Source organism: Hypanus sabinus, unplaced genomic scaffold (assembly GCF_030144855.1).
Source record: "Hypanus sabinus isolate sHypSab1 unplaced genomic scaffold, sHypSab1.hap1 scaffold_1044, whole genome shotgun sequence".
NCBI classification, from domain to species: domain Eukaryota; kingdom Metazoa; phylum Chordata; class Chondrichthyes; order Myliobatiformes; family Dasyatidae; genus Hypanus; species Hypanus sabinus.
Window position 1 is genome coordinate 5,996 of NW_026779097.1, and position 6,213 is coordinate 12,208.

At 42.3% G+C, this 6,213-nt stretch overlaps 1 non-coding gene across 1 annotated transcript; it reads right to left on the reverse strand.

Annotated features, from left to right (window-relative positions):
* Positions 1 to 1,420: 1,420 nt before the first annotated feature.
* Positions 1,421 to 1,534, reverse strand: trnal-cag (transfer RNA leucine (anticodon CAG)). Its single transcript has 2 exons — positions 1,497 to 1,534; positions 1,421 to 1,455 (listed from the first exon to the last, which is right to left on the reverse strand). It is a non-coding gene; the product is annotated as a tRNA-Leu (tRNA).
* Between the last annotated feature and the right edge of the window lie 4,679 nt (positions 1,535 to 6,213).

The window sequence follows — 6,213 nt, forward strand, 5'->3', positions numbered from 1 at the left end:
TCATGACAAATTTACTTTCTGCTTTGGACTTTGAACCAGTTGGGCCGAAGGCAATTTTCCGTGCTATCCGCCTTAGAACACCTGGATTGCAAAAAAAAAAAGGAAGAGTGGTCTAGTAAACCACAGAAGGCGAATAAAAACCAGTCCGCAATGATCCATCCGATATTCCCGAGTCCAGAATGGTGTTAAACGCACGTTACGGAGCTCCGCGGCAGATGTACACTTAAGAACGACAATGTAAAAATGCCGTTTCAATATAGAGACCAGCAGAGTGTCTGAATGGCCCCGGTGTTGTTGTGTCAAACAATAGCCACGGTTGAGAAGGTGGCACAGCACTCTTCACCGAGGCCTCCTTCTCATCAAACTCCGCAGCCCGAGTCCGATGTCATGTGACACTTTGTACTGCTGCCTAATGTAACGAAAACAATTTTTTTTTATCTTTCTTGCGTCTTTTCCATCCTCCCAAAACACTGATCGCTGCAATAAACATTACAGTGATTGAATTATGAGCGTGTAAATCACAGATGTTGTCAGGAGTGAGATTCGAGACTACACCTCCAGTTGGAAACCAACACTCGGGTTTACAAGGAAGAGGCTTTCTCGCCTTAAGTCTAGCGCCTTAGACCACTCGGCCACCCTGACAGCCCTGCAGTACTCTCTTCATATTGAGCATAAAAAGCTGCATTTCAGTATAGTCTGAATGACTGCTCTGGTGTGAGAGTACACATACAAACAGATAGGATATCCTGGGATTTGACATTAAAATAGACGTTGCATTTCGGACTTGCCAAGCATGTCCGAAATTAAAAAAAAATACAGCAGCACAGCACTGGAACATGTCGTGCATACAGTTCAGGCCATCCGTCATAGAAAGGTTGACGAGGCTTTCGAGAGAGCAGAAAAGCTTTACCAATATGCTTCCTGAATTGGATTATTTGGGCAATAACGAGACTTTGGACAAGTTTGGGATGATTTCTCTGAAGTAGCGAAGGGTGAGAAAAATCTGATAGATGTTTCTCAGATTTTGAGAGACATAGATAAAGGTATGGCATAGATGGCATAGATAATCATGGCAGAGATTATCTCCATCCGAGGGTAGACATGGTTTATTCCATCAGGGATACATTTCACCTAAGAAGAGATAATTTTAAAGAAGATATGAGAACATCCCGTCACTCAATGTCTGCAAAAACCAAGGAAGTGATTGTGGTGTTCAGAAGAAGGAAAAGTAGAGGTCCATGAGGCAGTTCTCATTGGATGATTGGTGGTGGAGAGCGCACGTAACTTAAAATTGGTGGGTATTACAAGTTTCTCAAATACATCATCTTTTCTTACTTACGTGATTGCCTAATCCACGCAAACAACCGACGCTTGCTTCGCAGTAATAGCATTAACTCGGTTGAATGTTTAAGACAAATAATGTCAGGGGTGGGATTCGAACCCACGCCCCCAGATGGAGACCAGAAACCTCGCATTTGTAGGAAGGACTTTCATTCCCTGAGTCTGGCGCCTTAGACCGCTCGGCCACCCTGACAACTTTGCATCACCCACTTCACATCCCAAAGAAATTTGATGTTTTTGAATGCCTGATTTAAGAACAGAGTTATGTAAACACAAACGCACATCCGATTCTGGGAATCGGAAATGAGTCCGAGCTTGTTACAGTTTTCTCAGGTGAGGCGCCCTCTGTGGTAAGAGAAGCAGTGTTAAAATTACAGATCAAAACTCCTTAGACGCGTATCAGCAGAAATCTTTAACTGAGGTTAAAAGGGTGAATGAGAGCGCTGGAAAGACTCGCTGTCTTCACATGTAGGGAAGTGATGAAATAGAAGTTTATAGATAGGATTGATTCGGTCACCACTGGGTGGGAGGCGATCATGACAAATTTGACAAACCCTGCACACGAGAGGTTCAGCTCTAACGGGGAACGCTGCTTTACAGATGGATGTTGGCAAGTAGAATATAAAGTCCAAAGCAGAGTCCGATGATTATGGATGAAAGAGAAGCTGTGACAAAATTCAGAAGAAAATAAAAGATCTTCGGAAAGTCCACTCAGTCAACTTCGTCTGTTTCATCATTCCGTCATGGCGGATTAATTACCCCGGTTATACACATTCTCCTTTTTCCCTTAACTTCAGATGCTGTTATTAATAAAAACGTAAGCATGTTTAAATATGTTTCCATAGTGGGATACTACGTTTTTATGTTTAACTATGTTTCCATAGTTTCAATTTAAATGGGGCCATTGACAGCACACCAGCGAGTTGGAAGCGCACTTACTTCTTGGAATATTTCAGTGTTACACCGAACGCATATTCTCAGCGCCAGGTGGGAGTCAATTCAATAACTAGAGATCAACGGGTGATGCTCCAGAAGCGAAGCCCAGAAGTTATATGGAACTCGCTAAGTTGTACACGAGAGCTCTGAATAACGGTGTAATAAAGGTACTGGGTCGGACAGACAGAGACAAATGCAGGTCAAGTTCTATTACTATTAGATGACTATTACAACTGGCGAGGCTATCACTAACATTGAATCGCTGAAGGGACATTGGTCCAGTTCTATAAAATTGGAACTTGCGGCGGAACTCAGATATCGCTCAGGGTTAATGTTTTCATCTCAGCGCCAGTCAAACATGCCTTCAGAAAAATAAATAAATAATAATAAAAAAATAAAACGCTAACCATATTGACAAACGTCAACGGGGTGGTATTTTACATTGAGGCTTCAAGTCGCCGATTGATTTCAGATGAGGTAGCATGTAGTACAAGTGTGACGCCGTTGTTATATTGGCCCATTGGAGTAAACTTACGCAATGGTATCAGTGGTTAGCAAAACCACATTGCTCTGAATGCTGGCGGGCGGACGAACGAGCTCACTGCCAGGAACTGTAACATGTTTTATTCTACGGCTCAACCCCTGACTGCAGCGATTGCAGTACAGGGACCAGATATCCTTCTACTACCCCTTTCTCTCCGCTCCCTCTGAGCTACGTGGGGCGGCGGTGGGGTGCGGGACGGCTGTGTAGAAGCAGTAACTGAAAAATATGGCAATTGCTGCTGCAATTGCATTGGCTCCTCAACACTACCTTCTCCTCCACTTATCTTCGTATCATCCGCAAACTTTACCACAAAGCCATCAGTTCCATTATCCAAATAATTGACAAACAATGTGAAAAGTAGCAGTCTTAATTCTGACCCCTGAGCATCACCACTAGGCACTGGTAGCCAACCGGAAAAGGCACCTTTTATACACAATCACTGCTTTCTGCCTGTCAGCCTTTCCTCTACCCATGACAGTATTTGTCCTTGAATGCCACAGGATTTCATCTTGTTAAGCAACCTCATGTGTGTCACCGTATCAAAGGCCTTCTTAAAATCCACTTAATCCGCCGCCTTTCCATTGTCCACTGTTTTTGAAATCCCCTCGAAGAGCTCAAACAGATTAGGCAGGCAAGATTTTCCTCGACAGAAATCATGATGTCTGTTTTTATTTTGATCATTACTCTGCAATTACTCGAAAACTTCTTCATTAATAATGGACTGCAACCCTTCCCAACTACTGAGGCTAACTAGCTTATAATTTATTTATTTTATCTTTCCCAATTGTTAAAGAGTGCCATGCCAGAATTAAGTAATTCTTGAAAGGTCACAACCAATGCATCTACTATATCTTCAGAAAACTTTTTGAAAACTCTGACGTATAGTCCATCTGGTTCTGGTGACTAATCCAACTTAAGACCTTTCACTTTGCCTGGCATGTTTTCCCTTGCAATTCCAATGGCACTCAGACCTGATTTATGATACTCACGGACATCTGGCACACAGCTGGTGCTTTTCACAGTGATGGTTAATGCAAAGTACTTTTTTATTTCAGCCGCCATTTGTTTGTCTACCATTGCTACCTCAGCATCATCATTTCCCAGTGTTCCAATATCAACTTCCAACTCCCTGTTCTTCTATATATTACTCGAAAACAAAGAATCCTGTTTTGTACGTTTCCTAGTTTACACACACCTTTCATCTTTTTCCTTCTTTTTTTTTTTTTTGTTTTTTTTTTTGGATGCCTTTGGTTGGATTTTAAAAGCTTTCCAATCATCCGAATTCCCACTCGCTTTTGCTACATGATAAGCCCTTTCCTATTTTTATGTTGTCCTTAACATCCCTTGTCAGAAATGGTTGCCCATCTTTGCTTTCTTATGTGGGGCATATCTAACGTGCGCCTTTTGAACTATTGCCAGAAACTCAGCAACCTCTGCTATGCTGTTATCCCCGCCAGTATCTACTTTCAGTTAAACTAGGCAGGCTGCTCGCTCGTGCTTCCGTAATTCCCTGTATTCGCTTGCAATGCTGATACATTGGACCTGTGCTTTTCCTCGGAAATTGTAGTAAGAATTCAATCATGTTATGATTACTGTATCCCCTTAGGATTCCTTAACATTAATACCCATAATATGATCTGGATTATTACACAAGATCCAATCTAAGATCGTCTTTCTCCAGTAGATTTAAGCACCGGCTACTCTAAAATCTCGGTGGCTTGCAACAAATTCCCTGTCTTGCGATCCGACACTAAACTGATTTTGTCAGGTCGCTGAAGCAGGCACTCAGTTGCAGACCAAGTACTGTGCGCATTGTGATATTTAGAGAGTAGAGAATCCGGTGCGTTGGGGGGGGGAGAGGGGGACGCAATAGAGTCGACATCAAAGATCAGGCAGAGATCAAAACATCCAGAGAAATACAAAAATCAGATACAGGAAACAAGCAGAGTAAATATTCAGACCTACAGAGAATAGATACGATTACTGGAAAGGCTCAGGAAAAAATCATTGGCACAAACTGGCAACACAGGACAGAAATACACTGAGCAAACAGCAGTCAGGCAGATAATAGGAGGAGCACAATGATACACAGGTGGCAGCGATGCAGGTAACAATATGAAGCAGATGAGAAACGGGGTACTCAGAGATACAGCGGTCGGAGTAGAGCAGGAGCAGGGACAGGAGCAGATCGCAATACAAAACCACAGACTAACATGTGGGGGAAACTCACAAAAAGAAAAAGTTCAACTGAGGGTAATGAGAGATTTTCCCAAATCCCTTGCATCTTGAAATCCCTCATCACAAATTTGACATTTCCCTTATTAAATGCCCTTTCTCGCTTACTTTACGATCTCAACCGCATAGCTTGGTTATTTTTTGTTATTTTATGATTCCCATAATGTTATTTTACTGAACTCCACCTAGAAAGATACGAAATTCTCTGACACGATGTCACCTTTTTCTAGAGATGTAATGCCATCCCTCATAGCACCGTCTATGCCTTCCTGCTAGTCCATTCGGTAAAACGTGCATTCTTTTATATTAAGCTCTAAATGTGACCTTCTATCAGCCACGACTCAGTGATGCCAACGACGTCAAACCAACTAAGCTCCAACAATGTCATCCACCTTAGAATACTACGTGCATTTAAAAGGAGCACCCTAATTCCTGCACAGTTCTTCCTTTTGAATATTGCCTATGTGATACAATTTGCTTCCTTTCATTGTCTGCATTTGTTCCCATTCATGGCTTGGCCTTTCTTACATTCACAACACAGCTGGCTCGTCCACAGTTTTGTCATATTTATTTCCGTTCCCTGACATGTTAGTTTAAATCACTTCATTCGGCTGAAGTAAAACTGCCTGCCAGGATAATGGTCGCGCTCTTTTATAAGGCGTGGCAACATAATCGGGCAAGTACAAGGAGACTTGTTTAAGTTCATGACGGGGCATAATTGGGACGAATGCCCTCTTCTTTTGCAGGGTTCGTTTCTGTCATTTCAACTTTCGGTAGTTCTCATTTTCCGTCTAACGAAATTGAATCTCCTGTTCCTCTAACTCACGGGATCCACTCGATATTGTTCTTGTCTTTAGTGGCACTTTGCCCAGAGCTATACTTGTGCTGGGGAGAAGCAGCTCTCCGGGAAGCAGTGACTGAGAGGTCTAAGTTAAAACGTTCTTCATGTCTGCAGGTGTATGTAGTAGTCTTGGAAATCACTGCCTGTGAAAGAGAGTGCCATCTCTTCCATGCAGGGAAATTGGGAATATTTTTCTCCCAATGTTTTGCTTAAGCATTTCCTGTATTGCGATTAAAGTGGACTCTGAACTTTTTGACTGGATTACATTCAAATGTTCATCCTGAAGTTTCATATTTAGAACGTTCATTTTGTTATA